We start from the raw sequence: 10,950 nt of genomic DNA on the forward strand, positions 1-10,950 counted from the left end.
ATAATAATAAATAGCTGCAATCTATTCATACAAATTCTCTATTTCTTTATGTCAAAAACCTAATCAATTTTTTGAACTATCATGTGTTTTTCTATGATAGTCCCCTCAGGGTTCTTACTTATTCGATTGTTATTAACTTATTCATAATTTTGCTATAAAAATTCTATTGAAATAAGCTCTTTAGAGAATTTTTTCATCAATTAATTTCAAAATTTCGTTTTTTGATGATTTAGTTAAATAATTTGTTTAAAATTGCATCCATCATCTCTTAAGTACTTCCAATCATGACAGCGAGTTTTTTTTTTAAAGGTACAAAGTAAATTAATATCACTATGAATATTGATAAACAGAAAATTATATTACTTTATTTGAACGTTTGCTTTAACTAAATCATTTAAATGTGGGTAAATAAACTTTACTTTTTCATTAAAGAAATAAAATGAAAGGAAGAAATGCCATATAAATGCTCAGTTCCGGCTTGTCGAGGAAATTACGAAGAAAATAAATTCGATGTTTTTGGATATCCCATTAATGAGGCTTTAAGAGAGAAGTGGCTGCATGCAATTAAAAGAAAAAAATTTACCATTACAAAGAATTCTAATGTTAACCAAAATGAGATTGATAATTAATTTGTTTTAATTATTTGAAATAGATTTAATTATTTTCAGTTGTAAAATATTATAATTTGTGTTAGTTACAGTCTTAATTTTTGTAAAAAATTTTAATATCATTTGGATTAATTAAAAATTATTTAAGTTCATTAATTTTAGTTCAGTCCTAGCTTAACTATTTTATTAATGTAAAATATATGCCATTAAACTTATATTAGTTATTAAAATTTATGTAAGTTATTTGTTAATTTAAATTTAAGTAGAGTAAGAGTTGGTTCAAATTCATTTTTTTTAATAAAGCATGAAAATAACTGTCATTTTTAAGCACTAGTTTTAAAATTTTTATAACTGATAAAATTCCTCGTGATTTGTAGGTTTATAGATATATAAAAGTTATTTTGCATAAAGGAGAAGTTTTTTCTGTTTTTTTCTTCTTTTTTTCTTTAAGTTATGTGAAAGACATTTTAAAAATGGTAAAGTGCTTTTCAGAACTACTTTCTGCAATAAAAGTACTTGGGAAACATTATCTGTTCCTCCGAAAAAGCCCAGACTGATGGAAAATGTTGTGCAAAGTATTTTTCCTGGCTGACCAACATATTTGTCATCATCAGAAACTCCCCATTCCGTGATTCTTCTACTTCGAAGTACTATTCAAAAAATTGGCGCAAATTTAAAAAAATTTCTCGACAAATAGAAGAATACAATAATATTCTTGTTTACCCCATACATTCCTTCCAAAACTTAAAAGATGATGATCATACTGTAATTGTAATGGTTCATGAAATGCATATAAAATCATTTCTTCATCATAAAGGAGGGAACATAGTAGGAACAGCATACAACAGCACTAAATTAACAACTAGTGCACATATGTTTAAGTTGCAAAGTTTTTTTTTCTTCTTACAAAGATGTTATTCATATTGTACCTACTAATACATTTGATTCTTTACTACTTTTTAATTTAATTATGAAAATTATGAAGGGGCTTGAGGAAATAGTCTCAAAGGAATGAGAATTCTGACAGACAATAATTCTATTAATAGAGCAGTAGCGAGCAACTTTACTAATCCTCCTAATCTACAAATTAAATATAATCACCCAGTAGATAATTCACCGCCCATTTTTTATATAATTGATTCTGTGCACATTCTTGAATGTGTGCGAAGTAAGTGACTCAATATTCATAAAAATGGCTACTATTTTTATTTTTCAGATATTGATTCTTTAAAAAATGGTGCCTCTTTAAGAACTGTGATGAAGCTTTATGATTTAGAGTGTAAAAACTTGTTAAAATTTGGTTATGGTTTAACTCTTAAGGCTCTGTGGCCAACCTCTTTGGAAAGACAAAATGTAAATTTAGCCATAAAACGTTTTAGCACTAATGTTTTTCATGCCTTGAATAAGCTTGGGGATAACCACCATTTGAAAGCTATATACAAACATCTCATTTCATTGATGTTATTTGTACTTGTTGGGATATTGCTAATGTCAAGGCTCCCAACAAAGGAAAGTCAAAGCGCAATCCTATGTGTGAGCCTATAACAAATACTCCATCTGATAAACGATTGACTTTTTTGAAACAGCTAGTTAAATGGGTAAGTAAACAGGAAAAGCTTGATTCAAACAATCGAAGACTTTCCAAAGAAACATTTCTTGCCCTTCATCATACAACGCAAGCTTTAATCGAAATAGCTGATTATTGCACCAAGATGTTAAAAAAGAATTATATTATCTTAGGTAAAATTTAAACAGATAAGCTGGAATCTGGATTTGGGCAGTATAGAAGTATGGCTGGTGACCAATATCACATTTCAGTGAGACAAATTTATGAGACTGAAAGTAAACTATCTCACAAATTAAAACTTGCTTCTCGTATTACAGGTGCTATAACTGTTAATATATTTGATGACAACGACGAGAATAATGACGATGGAAAAGAACCTATAAATTTAATTTTGTGTGATATATCTCTCGAAGAATCTGACATAGATAAAATAGAAGATACCTTGCCTATAATAGCATATTTAGCTGGTAACTGTTCTTGTTTAGCTTTTTTAAAAATAGTTTACATTGTTTCTAAAAATTAATAACATATGCAAATTCCATTGTTCCTAATTTTAAACATAGATGTAGAAGATAAGGGTGGGTTATTATATCCTAGTGAAATAGTTTTTAATGATGTTATCTATACGTATATAGTTGTTCAAAGATGAATGAAATTAATAAATAATAATGAAAAATATGAGCCTAAATTTATTCAAGTTAATAATCTATAAAATTTGATAATTAATCTTTTGGTAAATATTTTAATAACTAAATATATGTTTCTTTCTTCAGCTGTTTTTGGGGATGGGCTTGTCACATTACCTTTACTCGTTTTAATTCTGAGGTCAGAAACTAAGAGCTTATTAAGTAATTATTGTAAAGGGAAAAATGATAAAGAGAAAGGTAAATATAATACAGCTCCTACTAATAATAAAATAAAACTAAGAACTTTTTTAAAAAATTCTTCCATTGATAAAAAAGAATCCAGCAAGAAAATGGATCCGTTGGAAGGAGGAAAAGTAACAGTTATTTAAGAAGTATAGAAGGAAAACTTTTTTTTTTTTTTTTGAGGAATAAAGTGAAAATTATTTTTTAAAATTTAATCGGATGTAAGTGTAAATTAAAATGTATTTATATTATTAAAGATTATAAAAATTATAACCTGTGCAGTTTATGAATATCACAATTTTAGTCATCATTTTTATTTTGTTAAAAATCATATTTGAAGTCATATTTCTAATTTGTATATATGTGTTCTAAATAATTGTATTTTTTGTCATATAGTAAATCAAAGTAATTATTATTTATTAATCACACTTAAGTAGTATTTCTTTTTTGTATATGCACGAGTTCTGAATAATTGTATTGTTTTTTCTTGCTATTTATTATGTCGAAATAAATAATTCTTTATTTATATGTATCTTAATCTTGTTCATATTTTACAATTTCTTTATTCATTCGTATTTGTTAACTTAAATATGTTATGCTTTTTTACCAGTACAGTTAAGAGATTTGCTATATTTTTTTTAAGTAAACATTTCTAGTAAGAAATTTAAGATCCAATATTTATATAGCGCACAAAAAATGGATGAATAGTCTCACTATATCACTAATGAAATTTTTTGTTTACAGCAATTTTTATTTTATATATGTAAAAGTTTTATTATTGAGTAGTTTGCTGATTTAAAAAATAAAATATCTGAAAACTAAAAAGTTGCTATTTCCAAGAAAATGTAATGTAAACATATATTTTGCACAAATAAATATTAAGTAATTCTAAAATTAGCAATTATTATGCACCTATTTAATAATTCGGTGAACATGTTTTAATAACAAAATTGTCAAGAAATTGGGGCGTTCAATATTGGAAATTCTGAGAACACGATTGTAATTAATTGAAATATCAATTTCATTTATAAAATAATATTTTTTAATTAGCGTCTATGCAATTATGTGATAATTTAGAGAACAAACGAAAATTGTCGAGAAATCAGAACGCTATACATCGCAAGTTACGCGTTATGATAAGCTCCGCCCTTCTCTGAATGTCAGTCTAACAGTGTTGATTCGTTTGAATTGACAGCAGGCTTTAGGTCTCGAGGGTCAGGGATGCGGACGGCAATTTTTCTTTAACATTGAATGGCGAATATTTCTGTTTCTTGCACTTTGCATTAAGAAGGAAATTGTCAGCTCATGTGCATACCAGATGTGGGATGAAATCATAAATATTGATATCGGAAAATGGTGCTTTTTTTCCTCATGAAAATATTTGATGAGTGCTGCTTGTTAGGCAACAAATAGCTATTCTTATTAACAAGATTTTAATCAGTTTCTGTTTTACTATTTGAACTTTAGTTCTTTTCAGCTCTGTTTAAATATAATTTTTAAATACCTTTTCTTAACGCCATTGTTAACATTTCATAGAATGAGAAAATCGATTGATTTCGTGTCTTGGTTTAAGGAATTCGATGATGAATGACTTTCATTCTTTGAGGAAGAATAAATTTTCTTAAGAATTGCAATGATTTGAATGATCGATGAGCTTTCATTTTCAATGTTTCAAGAATTAAGATGGATTATATATATATATGTATATATTCGAATTTTAAATTATTGAAGAATTAACTGTTAACAAAAATTGAAGAAATCAATAAAAAAAATTAAACAAGTTCAAATAATGATTGAATATATTTATGTCAAATAAAAATATATTTAAAAGAGTTTGAAGTATGCACACCAGTTGGCTAATGAAGGTTTCCTAAAAGTGCAGTATGCCCTGAAGGTATTCTATAACTGTGACTATCCGTCTCCCAAAATATTAAGAGATGATTTCGTTTTCATCGCGTCAGTTTCATAAAATACTAAACTGTATGTTTATTTCCAACTATTTAAAAAGCATCATAGCACAGCCTTCCATATACCCAATATGTTTTAGAGTTTGTAGTCGAGGTCAATTACGACACTCGTAAGTTAATTATCTCTAATGATATAAAACAGAAATGTTGTCAAGATCAATCGGAAAAATTTTCCAGAAAGAGATGGTCTATATGACAAATCTTTCTATAGAAAAATTTGTGCAAGTAGCATGCCTAACACGCATTGGACGATATTAGAGTTTCAAAGAGTTTTTTTTTTTTTTATTTATAGAAAAAGGTCACTGTTTATTTATTCTAGTGGTAATTATTAAGGCCCTTTTCTATGCTTAAAATTATTTTTCCTTTACAATCATGCCAATATTTTTAGAATTTATTTTAAGCATCTTCAGTTGATACAACACGTCTGAAAGTTGTCTTTTACATCAGAGGACAAATAATGTAATTAATAAATTTCACTAATTTAGAGTTAAATTGTTCCAATGGTCCATTTAAACAAAATCGTGAAAATAATTATGCCCCTAGTAATTTAATAAGACAAGAATTCTCGAAAAGACCGAAGATGTTTTATCAAATAAAATTGATGAGAAATTGGATAATTAGTCAAATGTAAAAATTATGTTTAAGAAATTATGAATCTGGCCCATTAATTTGTGATTGTTGATGTTATAAGGCATTTGTCATCTATAGGAATATTTAATTACTCTAAATAAAAATTGGATTTAAAATTGATAATAGCCTTTTACATCGTCACCCTTCTTGATTTGTAGGTTTCGGTTACAAATATAGAAAGTGTGCAGTGGATTATTTTTCTATCATCATATAAAATAGTGAGACTAATTCAGAGTGAATAAAGAAACATTTTGCAGTAAAAGAAGGGCATTCATGCAGCATTTATTTACCTTAATAACAAAAATTCTTCTTGACCAGTTAGCAGGCGCAGTTGGATTCCTTTTCGTCTAAATTATAATTATCTTCAAATTCCTGAAGTCATTAGGCAAAATTCAACAAGAAATTGTCTTCCAGAAGCATTCTCGCCACATAAAGAGATCCATAGGTTTCACTTCGAAGTTTGGTAAACGATTGTAGCGCCACCTGTATGTTTGGCTTTATACAGAAACTAAACGAAAGACGCGAATTTTCGAAATGAAACCGAAACTGCCATTTTTACCGTGTTGCTTGTTATTTTAAACGCGATGTTGAAATCTTGAAGATTCTCTTTTGATCAATTTTTTTGCATTTGAAATTATTATTTTGCTTAGATTTATTTTGTTTTGTGTATTTTCTATTTTTTTCTAATTTTTCTTCCTTATGTACTGTGTTTCTTCTATAATTTTAGAATGGATGCGAACTCCGGACCTTGTGTGCGGAACTCCGGACCAGATAAATCATCGAGAAAATTCTCTGTGAGCAAATTTAAATGTTGTCTTTGATGTAGAAGTCAGAATGAAACACCTGGATTGATATTATTCTAGTTTCTTTCGGAGGAGAGCAAGGATGTTTAACAATTGTTTTGAAATTAAATATGAAAATAAATTTGAACGAATTCAAATTACCTTATTTAGAAAACATGTGAAATTGCATTTTGTGCTATTGAATTACTGTAATATTTTCTAAATTTAATCATATAAAAAAATATTTCTAGTTATATTTGATTGATTCTAAAATTTTTTTCATAATATATTTTTAATGGATTTAATGCTATAAATCTGACGTGATAGCAGAATGTGACTATCTTTTATCGTAATTTTACTCGTGTAATTCAGCTCTGAATTTGAATGTTTAATATTTTCTGTGTGCTTTGTATCAATCTTGTAATAGGTAATGATATTTTCTATATATAATTAATGGTTTTTAGCATTGAAAAGGGATATGACACCAGAGTATTTGAAGAGATGCGAATGATTAAATTAATCCATGAACCTTCTCTATTATAACATCTGTTTTTACAAGCTGCTTTGATGATTTATTAGGAAAGGAATTTAAAATCATGATTTCCGCAAATCTTTAGAGATCATGATTTTAAAATTCGTTGCGATAGATAGGATCAGAAATTTTATATTAATGCACTGCAATCATTTCTAGTGGTGGTTACATTTTGATTATAAAACCAATTCTATTCACTGAAAAACATTCTTGTAATAGATAATAATATTTTCTAGATATAATAAATGGTTTTCAGCATTGAAATAGGATATGACACCAGAGAATTTGCAGTATGTCTTGAGAAATGCTAAATTGTGTGACAAACATTTTTCTGATTTTTATTTCACTAGTACTTTAAGGCGTAGATTAACAACATTTGAAGAAGATTTGCCTAATACATTTGATGACATTTTTTTCGCTCTAGCTTCACATATGCCTGAGGCGCACAGTCCATTCTCCTACAGACAGTGACCCTACACATCCGTTTTCTACAAATCTGGTGTCTCCTACAGTAACATCATTTAACACATGTGACACCTGCAAGTCACTTTCAAAACAAGGAAAATTAAAAATTTACTATCAAATGTTTCACAACTAAAATAAAAAAAAAAAATAAAAAAAACCAATTGCAGTTTTATTTTGTAAAATTAGCATTGTTATTACACAAGAACCTTTTTCCCACAGATTTTAATCTTATAAAACTAATCACTTCTCATGTTTGATTAAAATTTGTTTTTTAAATGAGCTGGTGCTAAAATTTTTAATATTTTTGAGCGATAATATTTTTTCCATGTAATATGTGAATTGTTTTAAATTATTTTTTTCTTCAATAAATTAAGAAAACATTATTTGGGTTGTTTGTTATTTATTTGTTTGTTGTTATTAAAGTCTGTTGTTATTAAAAGTTTATTATTTATTACATGATTATTCTGTAATACTAAATATATGTATTTAATTTTGTTAGAATTTGTAAAAAATTTCTGAAATTAATTTTCACTCTTAAAATAACTAAGCTAAAATTAAATTAGAGAAACCGAACCTGATATTTGTGAGTGATTAAAGCTAGAATAAATGCAGAGTAAAATTTATTAAAAGTGGTCCAAATTGGAATAAAATATTTTAAAACTCATGAATTGCAGTTTGAAATCTACTGATATATATTATAATTAATAGAAAGTGAAAATTAATAATCAATAATAGAACTTAATATAAAATGCAATTCATCCAAAGTAAAATTTCAAATTTGTTCTTTAAGTAGTCTAAAGTAAGTATTTACCTTGCATATGAACTTAAAGAAATCATTTCTGGTGGAATAGATTTTTTTTTAATAATTTGATGAAATTTCATAGTGAAGGGTAAATGTAATTTAATTAATTTGAAATATGGTAATAATGCATCTGAATTTCACTAGTAAACAACAAGCATGAATGAATTTTTTTTAATATAAAAAGGGAAAAAACAAATAAAAAAAATCAGATAACAATTTACTAGGGGATATTATCCCAAGACTGAAATTTGGCCGAGAAATGTCAAAATAATAAATGCAGTTTTTTTGTTGACATCCGTATCATGACGTCACGAAGAAAGATGACATCATTTCACTTTTTAATAGTTCCAAGTCGCAGGAAACAACAAATATGGCGCTGCTGTCTATGTAAAAGGCCATGTTAACTCTTTAACATCCAAGCACTTTTCAAGCGGTACTTATTTGAACATCCAGACATTCTCAGCGTGTCTCTGGAAGACATGGACTCTTCCAAGCTAAAGGGCAGTTACCCCCCCCCCCCGCACTCCAAAGTAATAAATCTGTCAACGCTCTACCTTGAATAATTGCCTTACGGTTTTCGACAACGAGAATCATTTTCTATCAGCTCAAGCGGCGGTCCAACGACCTGCCACCTCACTGATTTTTTCATAAATCTGACATCCAACCCACTGGGAGACCACACTCCCCCGTCGCCCGTGGTTAGCTTCCCGCAAAATGTCGGTAGATGGATAAACATCAAAGAGCCGGAAAATTTGTTTGGGCTATGGGGGGGAAGGGAGTCAAAGAAACTGAGGGTTTTGAGCGGTCGAAAGGGGAACGCGTGCCGTCTGAAGATTTCTCTGGTCGTGGGTCCGCTGCCACAGGCGGGGGTGGCACCACGAAGGAAGGGTGACAGTTTTATGACCACATCTGTGAAGATAATCCGGTCGTTGGACCGCGGCGGTATTCATATTTTTTAATGCGAAGCGTTTCTCGTATTTGTGGGGTATTTTTTTTTTTTACAAAAAATATGAAATTCATTATATAATTGAGAAAATAAGTTTTTTTTTGCAAGTTTTATGTTAGACTTCCAAACCATTTAAATAGAAACCGGCTTTACTAGCAATTTCAAAGCCTCTTTTCAGCTAATTTTCATTAGGCTGTTACATTTTTTTTTTTTTTACCAAAATAATATGTCATATATTAGCATATAATTTTTTTTATATAGTAATGTAGAACATACATTGTGCATATATCAATGCAATTAGTAATTTTTTTTTACACAGTATAGATGTCAATGAAATTCAGTGATAGACGAGCTAATGTTTTAAATCTTTATTTAATACCAAAATAAAAACATTCGTTGAATAAAAAATAAAAAAATATTACTGCACTTTTTGAAAGAGGTTTCGAAAATAATACGCTCTTTCAACACTTAGCTAAGATTTTTTTTTTTTATTGTTTTTAGCATTCTAGTATAAATGGTTATCTTCATTGAAATTTTAAATGTAAAATATTATTTTGCATTTTCGATCGTAATACTAAGAGAAAAGTTTTAGAACTTTAATTAAATTTTTAAAGAAGTTTTCACATTTTGTTTCCAAAACCTTACGCATTTTTACTTTTACATTAAATAATCGGAAAACAATGTGGAGTAAATATAGCTAAAGTTTTTTATTTATAAAAAGTAGAATTATTTGGCGAATAAAACAAAGATTGTTCTAATGTGAAGAGTATGCACCGGAGAACATAAATAAAAGGCTATCATATCTCATACAAGAATATTTCAAATGAAAATTCCGTCGAGAAATAAACAAATATATAATATAAACTATTCATAATAAAAATATTTATACCACTATTTTTATAAGTGTAAATTATATATACTAATTCCGAGAATAGTAAAGCGCATACCAGCATGGCATCTGAAACGCCGTGCTTATTAAAACCACTTATATTTCACTAGCTCAGGTTAAAGTATTTTATTTGCAGAAAGAAAAATTACTCGGCGAAACTAATTATGACGGTGAAACAAAGATTGAGTTAATGTGAAGTGTATGCACCTGAGAATATAGATAAAATGCTATCACATTTCAAATGAAAATTCTGTCAAGAAATAAACAGATATATAATATATTCTGTCCATGGTAGATTTATTTCCTACCACTATTTCTAAAAAGAAAAATTATATATAGAATTTCCGAGAAAAATTTGTTGCATACTTACATGGGGTCGGAAATACCCTGATCATGAAGGGGGCTTTCTCTATCTGAGGCCGTCTATTGCACTTAGGGCGGTTGGCTACCGCCACCACTGCAAATAGCAGTGTGCTGGGGCACCTAATTTTTGGACTCGGGACTGCGTTCGCGCTGTTTCCGGCATTGTTAATAATAGAGCACACTTAATATGATATTTCCGCATCTATGTCATTGTTCACATAGAAGAGTATTTCATTGATACTTCCAAATGTGATTATGATATTTTAAGTCAATTCACAGAGTTTCTCTAACCAATCGCAGCGCCACTCATTCTTTCCATTAACGCATTCTTGGAATGTTCGCTGGTTGCTAGTACGATTTGATTTACAAATTATTGCTTATTTCGACAGCTTACGTTTTACTTTTTGCATGTAAATTAGCTAGATTGAGCACAGTTCCTATACATCGTTTATGAAACGTATAATGATATATCTCGGCAAATGTATTAAATTACGTGATTGCGTTTCGCTGAATGTTAGAACTACGTTTTA

The 10,950-nt window shown here is 28.6% G+C and overlaps 1 non-coding gene across 1 annotated transcript; it reads left to right on the forward strand.

Moving 5' to 3' along the window:
- The first annotated feature begins 10,419 nt into the window (after positions 1-10,419).
- LOC129959570 (U1 spliceosomal RNA) lies at positions 10,420-10,580 on the forward strand. The gene has a single exon (XR_008783463.1). It is a non-coding gene; the product is annotated as a U1 spliceosomal RNA (small nuclear RNA).
- The last annotated feature ends 370 nt before the right edge of the window (positions 10,581-10,950 follow it).

Source organism: Argiope bruennichi, chromosome X1, assembly GCF_947563725.1.
Source record: "Argiope bruennichi chromosome X1, qqArgBrue1.1, whole genome shotgun sequence".
NCBI classification, from domain to species: Eukaryota; Metazoa; Arthropoda; class Arachnida; order Araneae; family Araneidae; genus Argiope; species Argiope bruennichi.